The sequence below is a fragment of the Crinia signifera genome, chromosome 6 (genome assembly GCF_055691185.1).
Source record: "Crinia signifera chromosome 6, ASM5569118v1, whole genome shotgun sequence".
Lineage (NCBI taxonomy): Eukaryota > Metazoa > Chordata > Amphibia > Anura > Myobatrachidae > Crinia > Crinia signifera.
Window position 1 is genome coordinate 227,499,778 of NC_139222.1, and position 20,957 is coordinate 227,520,734.

The following is a 20,957-nucleotide window of genomic DNA, read 5'->3' on the forward strand; positions in this document are numbered from 1 at the left end:
CTGGAGGGGGGGGACCCCTTCATTGGGGGGGTCCCCACTCCCCCAGGGCCCCTGGCCAGGCTGACTGGTCGGTAGGGTTAATGTTTTGGCCGCGGGACCTTATATTATAAGTGTCCCCCGGCTGTGACATTACCCTGCTGGCTTGTTTGGTCTGGGGCTGGTTCTTGAAATACGGGGGACCCCTAGTCATTTTGTCCCCCGTATTTTGGGAACCAGCCCCGGACCTGGAGCCTGGGGCTGGTTGTTAAAAATCGGGGAACCCCTATTTGTCGGGTTCCCTGATTTTTAATTACCGGCCCCGGCTCCTTCAGCCTGGTGCTGGTTACAGCTGTGGGGGGGACCCCACGCCGTTTTTTTTTTTATTTATTTATTTTTTCCATTTTTTTTTACACACTGCAGCCTGCACGGATCTGACTGATCCGTGCAGACTGCTAGAAATAATTCGTATTAGCGGCCGTATATACGGCCGCTAATACGGCCGCTAATACGAATTGTTACACCATCGGAGGGTTACAAAGCAGTCGTATATGACTGCTTTGTAACTGATCCTTCGGAACACGACTTTGCATACGACTTAAACAGTCGTATGCAGTCGTAGGGAAAATACCAATACGAAAAACTAGGTTTTTCATATTGGTAAATTTCCCCCTATATGTACTAAGCGTTACAGTGTGTGGTATTATATGTAATGGGCATGCCAGTGTTTTGTAGAATGTGTAATGGGCATGCCGGTGTTTTGTAGAATGAGTAATGGGCATTATGGCATGTGGAATAACATGTAATGGGTGTGTGACATGTGTAATAGGCATTGCATTGTAAAAAAAATATCCACGCCTTCGGCGCGCACTGCCCCTATTTTTAGTTTGTCTGGCTCCTACACTTTCATGCTGGCTCCTAGATTTTAAAAAAAATTGTCAAGCCCTGGTATAAGGGCATTAATAATATGCAACATATGTGTAATAGGCATTGTGTGTTATGTGTATAAGGGCATTAATAATGTGCAACATATGTGTAAGGGGCATTATGTGTGTCATTATGTGTATGAAGGGCATTAATAAAGGTTGGCATAATGTGTAAGGGGCATTAGGGTTATAAGGACCTTAATAATGTGTGTCATGTGTAAGGGGCATTACTGTGTGGTATTATCAGGGGTGCAGAGAGAAAGGTGTAAGGGGTACAAATTACCCAGGCCAAAGTCTGATGGAAGGGCCCAGTGGGGGCCCCGGGCCCCCTCCCCTTAAGTGACAGCAGCAATTGCAGCACTTCTCCTCTGCCCAGCACACACTGCTGGGATTTTTTTTCTAAGGGTATAATGTGAATAATGTGAGGAGTAATGTATATAAGGTAAAGTGCTACTACTGTGTGATGTAACGTGAATAAGGGACACCATCGCATGATATAATGTGAATAAAGTTGCACTACTGTGTGGCATAATTTGAATTGGGGGTACTATTATGTGGCCATGCCCCTTCCCAGCAAGAACACACCCCTGTTTGGGCTGCGCACCGAATGTGTGCGCTGTTTCTATTTAAAATATTGCGGGTAGGGGCACCAAAATGATGACTGCTATGATGAGGGATGATGGTGCTGGGAAAGGGGAGCAGGGTCAGAGGCGGAACTAGTGGCGGTGCTAGGGGGCACCAGCCAAAATCTTGCCTAGGGCGTCATTTAGGCTAGGGCCGGCTCTGACTGTCTCCTCTGTTCGGTCTACCTCTGGTGAGCTGTGCTGTAATTAATTATTTTATTTGCTAGGGCTGTCTCCCTCAGTGCTGCTGTGTACTATGTTCTCCTCTGCTTAGGAGAACAGTCTAACTGTGTAGCTGCCTGTAGTACTACTGTCTCATCTGTGCTGGGGTATACCTCTGGTGCTGTGCTGTGCCATTTATTATATATATTAATAATTAATTAATTATATTAAATAAATATATATAGTCCACTGGTGCTGCACTGCTGCCTGCACTGAATCTGCCAGTCTGGCGGTCTGTGGTCTGGGGCTCACTGGCTAATAAATAATTAAATACTGCCTACCTAATAAATAATTAAATACTGCTGTATATCTCTACCTTTGTGGTCTGGGGCTCACTGGCTATACTGCCGTATGTACCGTCTGGTCTGGGGCTCACTGGCTAATAAATAATTAAATACTGCCGTATATCTCTACCTTTGTGGTCTGGGGCTCCCTGGCTATACTGCCGTATGTACCGTCTGGTCTGGGGCTCACTGGCTAATAAATAATTAAATACTGCCGTATATCTCTACCTTTGTGGTCTGGGGCTCACTTGCTATACTGCCTTATGTACCGTCTGGTCTGGGGCTCACTGGCTAATAAATAATTAAATACTGCCTGCCTAATAAATAATTAAATACTGCCGTATATCTCTACCTTTGTGGTCTGGGGCTCACTGGCTATACTGCCGTATGTACCGTCTGGTCTGGGGCTCACTGGCTAATAAATAATTAAATACTGCCGTATACAGATGGAGCAGGGCTTGTTATTGCTGGCGGAGCGCCAGGACCGTGTCCCTGGCGATCCGCCAGCAATCTGGCGCTCTGGCTGAATGAGACGCTCGTGCGTCTCCCACGCACGAGCGTCTCAATAGCCGGGCGGCGAGGCGGCGCGGCGGGTGCAGTCCTGCCCGTCTCCAGCTTCAGGGAGACGGGCAGGGCTGCGGGGGGCTGCGGGGGGGCGGTGTGGACCGGCGGGGACCCGGGGAAGCCGGCGGGGACCCGGGCAAAAGCTCCGTCGGAACGGGACGCGCGTGCACCTCGTGCACGCGCGTCCCCTTCCGACATACAGATGGCGCGGGGCGGGGGATGGCGGGTGGCGAGTCCTCCGCCATCCCCAGCAAAGACAAGCCCTGCGCTATCTGTATCTCTACCTTTGTGGTCTGGGGCTCACTGGCTATACTGCCGTATGTACCGTCTGGTCTGGGGCTCACTGGCTAATAAAAAATTAAATACTGCCGTATATCTCTACCTTTGTGGTCTGGGGCTCACTGGCTATACTGCCGTATGTACCGTCTGGTCTGGGGCTCACTGGCTAATAAATAATTAAAAACTGCCGTATATCTCTACCTTTGTGGTCTGGGGCTCACTGGCTATACTGCCGTATGTACCGTCTGGTCTGGGGCTCACTGGCTAATAAATAATTAAATACTGCCTGCCTAATAAAAAATTAAATACTGCCGTATATCTCTACCTTTGTGGTCTGGGGCTCACTGGCTAAACTGCCGTATGTACCGTCTGGTCTGGGGCTCACTGGCTAATAAATAAGTAAATACTGCCGTATATCTCTACCTTTGTGGTCTGGGGCTCACTGGCTATACTGCCGTATGTACCGTCTGGTCTGGGGCTCACTGGCTAATAAATAATTAAATACTGCCTGCCTAATAAATAATTAAATACTGCCGTATATCTCTACCTTTGTGGTCTGGGGCTCACTGGCTATACTGCCGTATGTACCGTCTGGTCTGGGGCTCACTGGCTAATAAATAATTAAATACTGCCGTATATCTCTACCTTTGTGGTCTGGGGCTCACTGGCTAATAAATAATTAAATACTGCCGTATTTCTCTACCTTTGTGGTCTGGGGCTCACTGGCTATACTGCCGTATGTACCGTCTGGTCTGGGGCTCACTGGCTAATAAATAATTAAATACTGCCGTATATCTCTACCTTTGTGGTCTGGGGCTCACTGGCTATACTGCCGTATGTACCGTCTGGTCTGGGGCTCACTGGCTAATAAATAATTAAATACGGCCGTATATCTCTACCTTTGTGGTCTGGGGCTCACTGGCTATACTGCCGTATGTACCGTCTGGTCTGGGGCTCACTGGCTAATAAATAATTAAATACTGCCTGCCTAATAAATAATTAAATACTGCCGTATATCTCTACCTTTGTGGTCTGGGGCTCACTGGCTAATAAATAATTAAATACTGCCGTATATCTCTACCTTTGTGGTCTGGGGCTCACTGGCTATACTGCCGTATGTACCGTCTGGTCTGGGGCTCACTGGCTAATAAATAATTAAATACTGCCGTATATCTCTACCTTTGTGGTCTGGGGCTCACTGGCTATACTGCCGTATGTACCGTCTGGTCTGGGGCTCACTGGCTAATAAATAATTAAATACTGCCGTATATCTCTACCTTTGTGGTCTGGGGCTCACTGGCTATACTGCCGTATGTACCGTCTGGTCTGGGGCTCACTGGCTAATAAATAATTAAATACTGCCGTATATCTCTACCTTTGTGGTCTGGGGCTCACTGGCTATACTGCCGTATGTACCGTCTGGTCTGGGGCTCACTGGCTAATAAATAATTAAATACTGCCGTATATCTCTACCTTTGTGGTCTGGGGCTCACTGGCTATACTGCCGTATGTACCGTCTGGTCTGGGGCTCACTGGCTAATAAATAATGAAATACTGCCTGCCTAATAAATAATTAAATACTGCCGTATATCTCTACCTTTGTGGTCTGGGGCTCACTGGCTATACTGCCGTATGTACCGTCTGGTCTGGGGCTCACTGGCTAATAAATAATTAAATACTGCCGTATATCTCTACCTTTGTGGTCTGGGGCTCACTGGCTATACTGCCGTATGTACCGTCTGGTCTGGGGCTCACTGGCTAATAAATAATTAAATACTGCCTGCCTAATAAATAATTAAATACTGCCGTATATCTCTACCTTTGTGGTCTGGGGCTCACTGGCTATACTGCCGTATGTACCGTCTGGTCTGGGGCTCACTGGCTAATAAATAATTAAATACTGCCGTATATCTCTAGCTTTGTGGTCTGGGGCTCACTGGCTAATAAATAATTAAATACTGCCGTATATCTCTACCTTTGTGGTCTGGGGCTCACTGGCTATACTGCCGTATGTACCGTCTGGTCTGGGGCTCACTGGCTAATAAATAATTAAATACTGCCATATATCTCTACCTTTGTGGTCTGGGGCTCACTGGCTATACTGCCGTATGTACCGTCTGGTCTGGGGCTCACTGGCTAATAAATAATTAAATACAACCTGCCTAATAAATAATTAAATACTGCCGTATAACTCTACCTTTGTGGTCTGGGGCTCACTGGCTATACTACCGTATGTACCGTCTGGTCTGGGGCTCACTGGCTAATAAATAATTAAATACTGCCGTATATCTCTACCTTTGTGGTCTGGGGCTCACTGGCTATACTGCCGTATGTACCGTCTGGTCTGGGGCTCACTGGCTAATAAATAATTAAATACTGCCGTATATCTCTACCTTTGTGGTCTGGGGCTCACTGGCTATACTGCCGTATGTACCGTCTGGTCTGGGGCTCACTGGCTAATAAATAATTAAATACTGCCGTATATCTCTACCTTTGTGGTCTGGGGCTCACTGGCTATACTGCCGTATGTACCGTCTGGTCTGGGGCTCACTGGCTAATAAACAATTAAATATTGCCTGCCTAATTAATAATTAAATACTGCCGTATATCTCTACCTTTGTGGTCTGGGGCTCACTGGCTATACTGCCATATGTACCGTCTAGTCTGGGGCTCACTGGCTAATAAATAATTAAAGACTGCCGTATATCTCTACCTTTGTGGTCTGGGGCTCACTGGCTATACTGCCGTATGTACCGTCTGGTCTGGGGCTCACTGGCTAATAAATAATTAAATGCTGCCTGCCTAATAAATAATTAAAACTGCCGTATATCTCTACCTTTGTGGTCTGGGGCTCACTGGCTATACTGCCGTATGTACCGTCTGGTCTGGGGCTCACTGGCTAATAAATAATTAAATACTGCCGTATATCTCTACCTTTGTGGTCTGGGGCTCACTGGCTATACTGCCGTATGTACCGTCAGGTCTGGGGCTCACTGGCTAATAAATAATTGAATACTGCCTGCCTAATAAATAATTAAATACTGCCGTATATCTCTACCTTTGTGGTCTGGGGCTCACTGGCTATACTGCCGTATGTACCGTCTGGTCTGGGGCTCACTGGCTAATAAATAATTAAATACTGCCGTATATCTCTACCTTTGTGGTCTGGGGCTCACTGGCTATACTGCCGTATGTACCGTCTGGTCTGGGGCTCACTGGCTAATAAATAATTAAATACTGCCTGCCTAATAAATAATTAAATACTGCCGTATATCTCTACCTTTGTGGTCTGGGGCTCACTGGCTATACTGCCGTATGTACCGTCTGGTCTGGGGCTCACTGGCTAATAAATAATTAAATACTGCCGTATATCTCTACCTTTGTGGTCTGGGGCTCACTGGCTATACTGCCGTATGTACCGTCTGGTCTGGGGCTCACTGGCTAATAAATAATTAAATACTGCCGTATATCTCTACCTTTGTGGTCTGGGGCTCACTGGCTATACTGCCGTATGTACAGTCTGGTCTGGGGCTCACTGGCTAATAAACAATTAAATACTGCCTGCCTAATTAATAATTAAATACTGCCGTATATCTCTACCTTTGTGGTCTGGGGCTCACTGGCTATACTGCCATATGTACCGTCTAGTCTGGGGCTCACTGGCTAATAAATAATTACATACTGCCGTATATCTCTACCTTTGTGGTCTGGGGCTCACTGGCTATACTGCCGTATGTACCGTCTGGTCTGGGGCTCACTGGCTAATAAATAATTAAATACTGCCTGCCTAATAAATAATTAAATACTGCCGTATATCTCTACCTTTGTGGTCTGGGGCTCACTGGCTATACTGCCGTATGTACCATCTGGTCTGGGGCTCACTGGCTAATAAATAATTAAATACTGCCGTATATCTCTACCTTTGTGGTCTGGGGCTCACTGGCTATACTGCCGTATGTACCGTCAGGTCTGGGGCTCACTGGCTAATAAATAATTGAATACTGCCTGCCTAATAAATAATTAAATACTGCCGTATATCTCTACCTTTGTGGTCTGGGGCTCACTGGCTATACTGCCGTATGTACCGTCTGGTCTGGGGCTCACTGGCTAATAAATAATTAAATACTGCCGTATATCTCTACCTTTGTGGTCTGGGGCTCACTGGCTATACTGCCGTATGTACCGTCTGGTCTGGGGCTCACTGGCTAATAAATAATTAAATACTGCCTGCCTAATAAATAATTAAATACTGCCGTATATCTCTACCTTTGTGGTCTGGGGCTCACTGGCTATACTGCCGTATGTACCGTCTGGTCTGGGGCTCACTGGCTAATAAATAATTAAATACTGCCGTATATCTCTACCTTTGTGGTCTGGGGCTCACTGGCTATACTGCCGTATGTACCGTCTGGTCTGGGGCTCACTGGCTAATAAATAATTAAATACTGCCGTATATCTCTACCTTTGTGGTCTGGGGCTCACTGGCTATACTGCCGAATGTACCGTCTGGTCTGGGGCTCACTGGCTAATAAATAATTAAATACTGCTGTATATCTCTACCTTTGTGGTCTGGGGCTCACTGGATATACTGCCGTATGTACCGTCTGGTCTGGGGCTCACTGGCTAATAAATAATTAAATACTGCCGTATATCTCTACCTTTGTGGTCTGGGGCTCACTGCCTAATACTGCCGTACCTGTCTGGTCTGGGGCTCTCTGCCTAATACTGCCGTACCTGTGTGGTCTGTGGCTCACTGCCCAATACTGCCGTATCTACCCTCTGGTCTTGGGCTCACTGCCTAATTACTGCCGTATATCATTAACTACCTGTCTGGTCTGGGGCTCTCTGCCTAATACTGCCGTACCTTTCTGGTGTGTGGCTCACTGCCTAATACTGCTGTATCTGTATAACTGCCTGCTGGTGCATACTCACTGACATATATAATTGCACTCCAGTGGCGCTGTTCTGTGACATAACTCCACAATAATAATGGAGATCCAAAATATGGAGGTTAACAAACAAAGGAAAGATGAAGATGCACTTCCTCATAGTTCTGAAGCTGCTGCCACTAATCATGACATAGACGATGAAATGCCAACAACGTCGTCTGCCACGGCCGATGCCCAGTGTGAAAGCAGAGGGCATGTACAATTGAAAACAAACTTCCGTAAAAGGAATAAAAATATGAAATGTAAATCGTTGGAAGAGAAACTTAAACTTGGCAATATGCCATTTACGACACGGAGTGGCAAGGAACGGCTAAGGCCATGGCCTAACTTCATGACTAGTGGTGCAGCTTCAGATGACGAGGAAAGTCCTCCTCCTCTCTCCCCGCCCAATAGGAAATCAAAGAGAGTTAGGCTGACACCGACTCAAAAAAGTCTGAAAAAATTTCAGAAAAAAAAACAGAAAAAAATTCAGAAAATAAATCTGGAAAAAACTCATCCTTCTAAAGACATATCCCAAATCCCCACGGAGAGTCCGAGGGTGGCGGTGGTTGTGATGCCGGACCTTCCCATCACTGTACGTGAAGAGGTGGCTCCTTCCACCATTTGCAGTACGCCCTCTGCATATCCTGGAAGGATCACACACAGTCTAGTTCCAGATTTTATTAGTGAAGGTGATGTTGTACACCAGGAGGAGGATATTGATGTAGCTGGCACTGAGGAGGAAGTTGTCGAGGAGGATGGAGACTTGGTTTGCTTAAATGACGCACCAGGGGGGAATGAGGCACCTGTGGGGGAAAAAGTTGTTGTCCATGGGATGAAAAAGCCCATCGTCATGCCTGGACAAAGGACCAATAAATCCACCTCTGCGGTCTGGAATTTTTTTTATCCGCATCCGGACAACAAAAGTATTGCCATTTGTAGCTTATGTAAAACTCCAATAAGCAGGGGTAAGGATCTTGCCCACCTAGGGACAACCTCCCTTCAACATCACCTAAAGACGCGTCATGGTTCAGTGTTTAGTCCAGAAAGTGCGGCTAGCAGTCCAGCGACACCTAAATCACTTGGTCCTCCTTTTGGAGCCAAATGCCTGAAAAGCACACCACCAACTCCCTCCTCGACAAATTCCTCCTCGATCCGGATAGGGGGGAGTCCTGCAGTCCATCTCACCTGCATGAATGACTCCATAGATTCCTCCGGAGGATCCTGCAGCACTACGCCTACTACTACTACTACTGCCGCTGCTGCTGCTGCTCCTGGAAGTCAGTCATCATCCCAGAGGGGAAGTCAGTCATCATCCCAGAGGGGAAGTTGTAAGACCGCTACGTCTTTCACTAAGCAATTGACCGTCCAACAGTCATTTTCCATGAGGATGAAATACGACAGCAGTCATCCTATGGCAAAGCGGATAACTGCGGGCTTGACAGCTATGTTGGTGTTAGACGTGCATCCGGTGTCCGCCATCAATGGAGTGGGATTTAAATGGTTGATGCAGGTATTGTGTCCCCGGTACCAAATCCCGTCTAGATTCCACTTCACTAGGCAGGCGATACCCGCGATGTACAGGGAGGTCAGAAAAAGTGTCCTCAGTGCCCTGAAAAATGCGGCTGTACCCACTGTACACTTAACTACAGACATGTGGACAAGTGGATCAGGGCAAACTAAGGACTATATGACTGTGACAGCCCACTGGGTAGATGCATCGCCTTCCGCAGCAGCAGCAGCATCTCCTGCATGCCAGCTCCTTCTTAGGCAGGCTACGCTGTGTATCACCGGTTTCAAGAAGAGGCACAACGCCGACAACCTCTTAGAGAAACTGAGGGAAATCATCTCCCTGTGGCTTACCCCCCTTAGACTCTCCTGGGGATTTGTGGTGTCGGACAACGCCAGTAACATTGTGCGGGCATTAAACATGGGCAATTTCCAGCACGTGCCATGTTTTGCCCACACAAAAATGGTGGTGCAGCATTTCATAAAAAATGACAGGAGTGTGCAGGAGATGCTTGCGGTGGCACGCAAAATTTGCGGACACTTTCGGCATTCTGCCACAGCCTGCCGAAGGCTGGAGCGGGAGCAAAAACTCCGCAACCTGCCCTGCCATCAGCTGAAACAAGAGGTGGTGACGCGCTGGAACTCCACCCTCTATATGCTGCAGAGGATGGAGGAGCAGCAAAAGGCCATTCAAGCCTACACAGCCACCTATGACATAGGCAGAGGAGCGGGGCTGCACCTGACTCAAGCGCAGTGGAGGCTGATTTCCGTGTTGTGCAAGGTTCTCCAGCCGTTTGAAGTAGCCACACGTGAAGCCAGTTCCGACACTGCCTGCATTAGTCAGGTGATTCCCCTGATCAGGCTGTTACAAAAGCAGCTGGAGAAAGTGAAGGAGGAGCTAAAGCGGAGCGATTCCGCAAAGCATGTCGCTATTGTGGATGAAGCCCTCCATACGCTTTGCCAGGATACGAGGGTGGTCAGTCTGTTAAAGTCAGAGGAATACATTTTGGCCACAGTGCTCGATCCTCGGTTTAAAGCATATTGTCACAAACCGCAGATCTCACCATCGGAAACATCGGTCATTGCCCTCGATGGTCTGTGTTGCGTGAGAGGTCTGTCACCCGCATGGCTTCTGATGTGTGGCGCGATGTCCCCAGTGTCCCCGTGGGCCGTTGCCATAGTTCCCTGCCGAGTGCACGCCGTTCCCGGGCAGCATGGGTGCCGCCATGACACTCACAGTCAGCTGATTCCCCAAACCAATCCCCGCTGTCCATTCGCTTCACCTCTGACCCACACACCTGTACCTGGATCAAGGTGTGTGCTCCACTCTCCAGTATTGTTTGGTGCTGCAGCCGGCAGCCAATCACAGACAAGCAAGGGGGATAAATCCGGCCTGCGGCCTTCCTTCCTTGTCTTGAACAATTGCTTACCTGCTCTCAGTATTCTCCTGTGACAGAGAAGTTCCCAAGACTCCGAGATCTCCAGGCTCCCCTGTGTCTCACTCCAGCGTTACCTGCTATACTTACCTGGTTCTATTTCATCTCCAGAAGACTCCTGCCTTTTCCACCTCTGCAGTCGAGTAAGCGGTGCCTCGCCATTACCACCTTTGGCCTCCAAGCCTTCAGCGACATTCTCCACCTTGTCCTGAACTACCGACAGGCTCCGTCGACTCCAGCGTCGACATTCCTCTGCTGTGCTCTATAGAGACTTTACCATCTACGTCCTATTGCTCCAGCATATACCTGAGCCATCCACCAGCCGTCGGCACCATTGTCGGCACCACTGTCAACCTCATTGGTCGACATCCCGTGCAATCCTCCGCAGTCCCCAGATTGCATCTTCTTCGTTACATTCTCCAGTATCATCGCCCTTGCCTGCGTCCAGAGGACCAGGGCAGGGGGCCGCGACCTGCCTGTCAGACGCAGCTAAGTCCAAAGTTCCTTGCGGGGCTCCCTGGTGAACACCACTGGCAGGTTAGACTCCGCGCCCCTGTCCCTGGTCTCCGCCAACTCTCTGGTTCGCTGTGCCCGGATCTCCCCGTGTATGTCCTACATTAAACCGTCTGCCTTTGGCTCTCCAGCGCCCTCCACTGGTCCACCACGGTCACAGCCGGGAACACAAAAACCGCCTGCGCTGACAGTTTGTTCAAGACCGATGGACTCGGCTCAAGACCCCAGTGTGGGACCAGCGGTCATCCAAGATGTTACCGCCCGAATAGAGACTCAAGAAGCCACTCAGCAGCGAGTGATAAAATTCCTTCAAGAGGTATCCAATCGATTGGACACATTGCAGCAATCATTGCCGACTCCTGTGTCAACTGCCCAGGGGAATCTGTCTCCACCCGCTGCTTTACCCTCTCGCCTCCTGCTACCAGTTCCCAGCAAATATGACGGCGATCCAAAACTCTGCCGGGGGTTTATCAACCAGTGTCAGATCCAGTTTGAACTTCTTCCGCACAATTTCCCTACTGCCATAATCAAGATAGCCTACATTGTTTCCCTGCTAACTGGCTCCGCCCTCAACTGGATATCACCTTTATGGGAGAGATCTGATCCCCTGTTGTCAGACTATGGCAAGTTCTTACAGACTTTCCGCCGTATATTTGATGTACCTGGACGCTCCGTTTCAGCATCCACAGATTTGCTACGGGTCAAACAAGGGTCCCGATCCATGGGACAATATGTGATCCAGTTCCAGACTTTGGCCTCTGAGTTACAATGGAATAACGAAGCCCTGACAGCCGCATTCTGGCTAGGGGTGTCAGACCGCATTAAAGACGAACTGGCCACCCGCGATCTTCCTGATTCCTTGGAAGACTTAATCTCCTTGTGTGTAAAGATTGATCTCCGCCTCAGAGAAAGAGGTCTAGAGAAACAAAAGAAGTTAATTCCCAAGTTTGCTCCCCGAGTACGCTCAGAGTCCCCTGCGAGTGAAGAACCAATGCAAATAGGTAGATCACGCCTGACTCCTGAGGAACGTTCCCGTCGACAGCGCAACAAACTATGCATTTATTGTGCTGCTCCCAGTCACTTCATCAATGATTGTCCCGAGCGGTCGGGAAACTTCAAGGCCTAACCTGTAACGGAGGAGTTAGGTTAGGTCATGTCTCAAAGTCTCCTCCCTGTACCGACTTTACCCTTCCAGTGTCCCTGGAGACCCCTGCTGGACTTAGATCAAGCTCCGCCTTGGTCGACTCCGGGTCGGCAGGGAATTTCATTTCTCAACACCTTGTCACCAAGTTACAAATTCCCGTGATGCCTCTACATCCTCATCTCATTGTCACAGCAGTGGATGGCAGTAAAATTCCGGGCAGTGAGGTACGTGCCTGTACCAAACCGGTTCTGCTAAAAGTGGGCACATTACATCAAGAGCAGATTACATTTTTTGTCATTCCTAAAGCATCTTATGATATTGTGTTGGGTCTTCCCTGGCTCAGGCTCCACAACCCCAACATCAACTGGTCGCTTTTACAATTAGAGCAATGGATTCCTCATTGTCATCAGCATTGCATTAACCCTGTGATACCTGTGCGCTCTGCCGTCGCCACCTCTTTGCCTGGCCTCCCCGAAGTGTACAGAGACTTTGCTGATGTGTTCTGCGAACAATCATCCGATACACTGCCACCCCACCGTCAGTGGGATTGTCCAATTGATCTTCTCCCCGGAAAGACTCCTCCCAAGGGACGTACGTACCCATTATCGGTCCCTGAGACTCAAGCCATGTCAACATATATTCGTGAGAACTTGCAGAAAGGGTTCATCAGGCCCTCAAAGTCCCCAGCGGGCGCAGGATTCTTTTTTGTAAAAAAAAAAGATGGTGGTCTGCGACCTTGTATTGATTACAGAGGGCTAAATAACATTACATTTAAAAACAGCTATCCGCTTCCCTTGATCACAGAATTATTCGATCGGGTGAAAGGTGCCACCGTCTTTACCAAGCTGGACCTCCGTGGGGCATACAACCTGATACGTATCCGCAAGGGTGACGAGTGGAAGACTGCATTCAATACGAGGGATGGTCACTACGAGTATTTAGTGATGCCCTTCGGCCTCTGCAATGCCCCAGCTGTCTTTCAACAATTCGTGAACGAAGTCTTCCGGGACATGCTGTACGTCTGTCTTGTGGTCTATTTGGACGACATTCTAATATTCTGCAGAGATTTGCATTCACATCGTTCCCAAGTCAAAGAGGTCCTCCACCGTCTCAGGAAAAATCAACTCTACGGCAAGATTTCCAAATGTACCTTTGAGGTACCCTCTGTCCCATTTCTAGGATACATAATTTCTGGGTCACAACTGAGCATGGATCCCGAGAAATTGGAAGCCATAACTGGGTGGTCTCAACCCACCACATTGAAAGCCGTACAACGCTTTATCGGCTTCGCCAACTATTACCGAAAATTCATTTGAGGTTTCTCCACTCTGATTGCTCCTATTACTGCTCTCACCCGCAAGGGAATCAACCCGTCTGTCTGGTCCCCAGAGGCCTTATCTGCATTCCAGTTGCTGAAACAGTCGTTCATCTCTGCACCCATCCTGTCCCAGCCCGATATGGAACGACCTTTCTCCCTAGAGGTCGATGCCTCTAACATAGGGGTAGGTGCAGTACTGTCCCAGACATCCGAGGATGGAAAGCAGCATCCCTGCGGTTTTTTCTCACGCAAATTCTTACCAGCAGAGAGAAATTACTCCATAGGCGACCAGGAGTTACTTGCTATCAAATTAGCACTCGAGGAATGGAGGTATCTCCTGGAAGGAGCCAAGTTTCCAGTTATTATATACACTGATCATAAGAACCTTCTGTACTTGCAATCGGCTCAGTGTATGAATCCTCGTCAGGCCCGGTGGTCTTTATTCTTCTCCAGATTTTCTTTTAAAATCTTGTATCGTCCTGGTTCTCAAAACGTGAAGGCTGATGCCTTATCCCGCTCCATGGAAGAGGATCCTCTAGTACCAGAGAATCATCCCATCATTGATCCCATCGCATTTGCTCCCACGCAACTTTCTCCTGTGCCCCCTCCTGGCAAAACTCTCGTACCCCCTGAGCTCCGCCAAAGACTGCTGTCCTGGGCTCATAAGTCCTTATTCTCCGGACACCCTGGCATCCAGGGTACTTTCGAAATCCTTCAACGATCGTACTGGTGGCCCCAGATAAGAAAAGATGTCAAAGACTTTGTGGCATCGTGTACTGTTTGTACCCAGCATAAAACTCCTCGTCAAATCCCTGCTGGGAAACTTTGCCCCTTATCTATCCCAACGCGTCCATGGACGCACATCTCAATGGACTTCATCACAGAGTTACCCAAGTCCCAAGAATATAACACCGTCTGGGTGGTAGTTGACCGTTTTTCAAAGATGGCCCGATTCATACCCCTCTCCGGGTTACCCTCCGCTCCTAGTTTGGCGCAGTTATTCGTACAGCACATCTTCAAAAGCCATAGCCTGCCTACAGAAATCGTCTCTGACCGAGGAGTGCAATTTGTGGCACGCTTTTGGAGAGCACTGTCTTCAGCCCTTCAAATAAAACTGAAGTTTTCATCTGCCTATCATCCGCAGTCCAATGGTCAGACGGAGAGAGTCAATCAGGACCTTGAGACATTCCTGCGGCTGTACGTCTCATCCTCCCAGGATGATTGGGCCAAACTACTCCATTGGGCTGAGTTTGCCCACAACTACAGGTACCATTCTTCCACAGGCCACTCTCCCTTCTACATTGTTTATGGTCAACATCCCAGACCACCCAGCTTTGAGGCGTTAGCAACCACCGAAGTCCCAGCAGCTACCGCAGCCCTGAGACACTTTTCACAAATTTGGAAGAAAGTGCACTTCAACCTGAAAAAAGCCTCCGCCCGTTACAAATTCTTTGCTGATCGTAAGAGGCGTGCAGTACCGGAATTCCGTCCTGGTGACAAAGTATGGCTTTCTACCCGGAACATACGGCTGAGGGTACCCTCGATGAAATTTGCACCCCGATTCATAGGTCCATATGTCATCAAACAGAGGATCAATCCGGTAGCGTACAAATTAAAATTACCCAAGTCTCTGCGCATTCCCAACTCATTTCATGTCTCCTTGCTGCGACCTCTAATCCTAAATCGCTTCCAGTCCTCGTCTCCAGTATCACCGCAAGTCAGAACCGAGCGAGGAGTTGAATTTGAAATAAAAAAGATCGTGGATTCTCGCCATCGTTATGGACGCCTTCAGTATCTCATTGACTGGAAGGGATATGGTCCTGAGGAGAGAAGTTGGACTAATGCCGAAGACGTTCATGCTTCCCACTTAAGAGAGAAATTCCACCAAGAGAATCCTTCCAAACCAAAAGGGTGTTCGGTGCCCACCCTAGAAGGAGGGGGTACTGTCACAAACCGCAGATCTCACCATCGGAAACATCGGTCATTGCCCTCTCGATGGTCTGTGTTGCGTGAGAGGTCTGTCACCCGCATGGCTTCTGATGTGTGGCGCGATGTCCCCAGTGTCCCCGTGGGCCGTTGCCATAGTTCCCTGCCGAGTGCACGCCGTTCCCGGGCAGCATGGGTGCCGCCATGACACTCACAGTCAGCTGATTCCCCAAACCAATCCCCGCTGTCCATTCGCTTCACCTCTGACCCACACACCTGTACCTGGATCAAGGTGTGTGCTCCACTCTCCAGTATTGTTTGGTGCTGCAGCCGGCAGCCAATCACAGACAAGCAAGGGGGATAAATCCGGCCTGCGGCCTTCCTGCCTTGTCTTGAACAATTGCTTACCTGCTCTCAGTATTCTCCTGTGACAGAGAAGTTCCCAAGACTCCGAGATCTCCAGGCTCCCCTGTGTCTCACTCCAGCATTACCTGCTATACTTACCTGGTTCTATTTCATCTCCAGAAGACTCCTGCCTTTTCCACCTCTGCAGTCGAGTAAGCGGTGCCTCGCCATTACCACCTTTGGCCTCCAAGCCTTCAGCGACATTCTCCACCTTGTCCTGAACTACCGACAGGCTCCGTCGACTCCAGCGTCGACATTCCTCTGCTGTGCTCTATAGAGACTTTACCATCTACGTCCTATTGCTCCAGCATATACCTGAGCCATCCACCAGCCGTCGGCACCATTGTCAGCACCACTGTCAACCTCATTGGTCGACATCCCGTGCAATCCTCCGCAGTCCCCAGATTGCATCTTCTTCGTTACATTCTCCAGTATCATCGCCCTTGCCTGCGTCCAGAGGACCAGGGCAGGGGGCCGCGACCTGCCTGTCAGATGCAGCTAAGTCCAAAGTTCCTTGCGGGGCTCCCTGGTGAACACCGCTGGCAGGTTAGACTCCGCGCCCCTGTCCCTGGTCTCCGCCAACTCTCTGGTTCGCTGTGCCCGGATCTCCCCGTGTATGTCCTACATTAAACCGTCTGCCTTTGGCTCTCCAGCGCCCTCCACTGGTCCACCACGGTCACAGCCGGGAACACAAAAACCGCCTGCGCTGACACGTATGTTGTGTCTCTGTTTCCGGCAGACACAAGTCTACAAAGGTGCAAAGACCTGCTGGTCAGGAGATTGTCATCTGAAGGGGACCGTGACACGGCCCCAGCTCCTCCTTCATTTTCTCCCACACCTGTGCCTGTGAGGAAACAGCTGCGATTTCCCACACAACCCGCTGGCGGGGATGCAGGGCAGGCAGGAGGGAGTTTGGACATCTGGTCCGGACTCAAGGACCTGCCAACGATTGCTGACATGTCTACTGTCGGTGCATTGGATGCTGTCAACATTGAAAAAATGGTGGATGATTACTTTGGTGACAGCATCCAAGTAGACATGTCAGACAGTCCTTACCTGTACTGGCAGGAAAAAAAGGCAGTTTGGAAACCCCTGTAAAAACTTGCTCTATTTTACCTGAGTTGTCCCCCCTCCAGTGTGTACTCCGAAAGAGTATTCAGTGCAGCGGGGAACCTGGTCAGTGAGCGGCGAAGGAGGTTGCTCCCGAAAAATGTTGAGAAAATGATGTTTATAAAAATGAATTATCACTTATTCAATGAAGACCAGGAATTGCCTCCAGAGATTATAACTGGACCTGTGATTGTGGAGTCCAGCGGGGACAAATTGATAATCTCTGAGAATGAGGAAGTACACACTGAAGGGGGCGAGGAATCAGAGGAGGAGGAGGAGGAGGATGATGATGATGAGTGACTATGACATCTTGTTGCTGTAGAGCCAGTTTATACAGGGAGATATTATGAATTGGTTTATTTTTTGTGGGGGCCCAAACAAACCAATCATTTCAGCCACAGTTTTTTTAGGCCCTGTCGCTGAAATGTTTGGTTTGTTAAAGTGTGCATGTCCTATTTTCGCAACATAAGGGTGGATGGGAGGGCCCAAGGACAATTCCATCTTGCATCACCATTCATTATTCCTACTGCTGAGAGTCATTCATATGTGGGACTTGTCTTTTTAATGCATACAACTGTTTGCATTCCACTTGATTGCTGCACCTTCATGGGTGAGAATGTGATCTCCCTGACCTGGGGGAGTCAGGGCTGGGGCAGGAAGGCTCAATTACACTTCTTTTTTTGGGCGGCTAAACTTTTTTTACCTGTCTGGTCTGGTGCCCACTGCTGAGACTCTTTTCTTAATGAGGGACTTGTCTTGAAATGCATATAACTCTTTGCATTCCAATGATTGCTGCACCTTCATGGGTGAGAATGTGATCTCCCTGACCTGGGGGAGTCAGGGCTGGGGCAGGAATGCTCAATTACACTTCTTTTTTTGGGCTGCTAAACTTTTTTGGGTACTTATGTAGTAACTGGGCTGCCGATTTTTTGATTGTATGCCTTAAGTTAAGGCATACAATCAGATGCGATGCGATGCGATATCGCATCGCATCGCATCGCATCGCATCGCATCCGATATCGGATGCGATGACCCGATTTTTCCATAGGAATCAATGTTAAAATGATTCCTATGGAAAAATGGGTCCTTTTCATACCCCTACTATCCAAGTGGGCATGGAGTTGGATATAAACCTGTGGCGAGCGTAGCGAGCCACCGAGCCCGAAGCGTGGCGAGCGAAGCGAGCCCCGCGAGGGGACGGTATTCGTCCCCTCGCGGGGCTCGCTTCGCTCGCCACGCTTCGGGCTCGGTGGCTCGCTACGCTCGCCACAGGTTTATATCCAACTCCATGCCCACTTGGATAGTAGGGGTATGAAAAGGACCCATTTTTCCCATTGAATTCCATGTTAAAATGGACTCAGTCCATTTTAACATTGATTCCTATGGAAAAATCGGGTCATCGCATCGCATCGCATCGAATCGCATGGTCGCATGCGATGCGATGCGATCTCCCGATCCGACCCGATTTAGAAATCGGCAGCCCAGTTACTACATAAGTACCCTTTTTTGTGGGCGGCTGCAATTACACTTCTTTTTGGGCGGCTGCAATTACACTTCTTTTTGGGCGGCTGCAATTACACTTCTTTTTGGGCGGCTGCAATTACACTTCTTTGGGGGTGGCTAAACTTTTTTGAGGGCGGCTGCAATTACACTTCTTTGGGGGCGGCTGCAATTACACTTCTTTTTGGGCGGCTGCAATTACACTTCTTTTTGGGCGGCTGCAATTACACTTCTTTTTGGGCGGCTGCAATTACACTTCTTTTTGGGCGGCTGCAATTACACTTCTTTGGGGGTGGCTAAACTTTTTTGAGGGCGGCTGCAATTACACTTCTTTTTGGGCGGCTGCAATTACACTTCTTTTTGGGCGGCTGCAATTACACTTCTTTTTGGGCGACTGCAATTACACTTCTTTTTGGGCGGCTGCAATTACACTTCTTTTTGGGCGGCTGCAATTACACTTCTTTTTGGGCGGCTGCAATTACACTTCTTTGGGGGTGGCTAAACTTTTTTGAGGGCGGCTGCAATTACACTTCTTTTTGGGCGGCTGCAATTACACTTCTTTGGGGGCGGCTGCAATTACACTTCTTTTTGGGCGGCTGCAATTACACTTCTTTTTGGGCGGCTGCAATTACACTTCTTTTTGGGCGGCTGCAATTACACTTCTTTTTGGGCGGCTGCAATTACACTTCTTTGGGGGTGGCTAAACTTTTTTGAGGGCGGCTGCAATTACACTTCTTTTTGGGCGGCTGCAATTACACTTCTTTTTGGGCGGCTGCAATTACACTTCTTTTTGGGCGACTGCAATTACACTTCTTTGGGGGAGGCTGCAATTACACTTCTTTGGGGGCACAGGGGCACTCCAGGGGCACAGGGGGTATCCTGTATTGGGCTGCCACACATTTTTTTAAATATGGCTATCCACAGATTGTTCAGCCTGCCATTTGAGATTGGGATCTTTTATCACAGAGACCAACTGCACATCAGGGTCAGGATCAGCCAGGTTGTTAAACGGGGTTTCGACCATGAATCAATCACATCATAAAATTAATTAATAATCAATCAATCAATCATAACCAGAATCAAGCCAGATAGGGGTCTTGTTAAATATTAAACTGACCAAAACAGATACACACACAACTAGTACTGCCTCATCTACCTGTCTGGTCTGGTGCCCACTGCTGAGAGTCATTTTAATGAGGGACTTGTCTTGAAATGCATACAACTCTTTGCATTCCACTGATTGCTGCACCTTCATGGGTGAGAATGTGATCTCCCTGACCTGGGGGAGTCAGGGCTGGGGCAGGAAGGCTCAATTACTCTTCTTTTTTTGGGCTGCTAAACTTTTTTGTGGGCGGCTGCAATTACACTTCTTTTTGGGCGGCTGCAATTACACTTCTTTGGGGGCGGCTGCAATTACACTTCTTTTTGGGCGGCTGCAATTACACTTCTTTTTGGGCGGCTGCAATTACACTTCTTTGGGGGCGGCTGCAATTACACTTCTTTGGGGGCACAGGGGCACTCCAGGGGCACAGGGGGTATCCTGTAGTGGGCTGCCACACATTTTTTTAAATATGGCTATCCACAGATTGTTCAGCCTGCCATTTGAGATTGGGATCTTTTATCACAGAGACCAACTGCACATCAGGGTCAGGATCAGCCAGGTTGTTAAACGGAGTTTCGACCATGAATCAATCACATCATAAAATTAATTAATAATCAATCAATCATAACCAGAATCAAGCCAGATAGGGGTCTTGTTAAATATTAAACTGACCAAAACAGATACACACACAACTAGTACTGCCTCATCTACCTGTCTGGTCTGGTGCCCACTGCTGAGAGGCAATTAAACTTCTTTGGGGGCGGCTGCAATTACACTTCTTTGGGGGCGGCTGCAATTACACTTCTTTTTGGGTGGCTAAACTTTTCTTTACCTGTCTGGTCTGGTGCCCACTGCTGGGAGTCATTCGTATGAGGGACTTGTCTTTTAAATGCATCCAACTATTTGCATTCCACTTGATTGCTGCACCAATCGCCCACTGCTGGTTGCAGCTCTCACCCTGCATTAATTTGGGAGTCTGCCACTGCAGTCTTTTTTTTTGGGGCCTTGAAACTTTTAGGCATGCTGTACTAGCCGACACCTTTAGGTGGACTATGGTCTTGTATCCAGCACAGTGGTCTCGTGTGCAAGAGATTGTTCTCTGTCCTCTTTTGGATTTGTGTCACCATCACCATCTTCATGGGTGAGAATGTGATCTCCCTGACCTGGGGGAGTCAGGGCTGGTGCAGGAAGG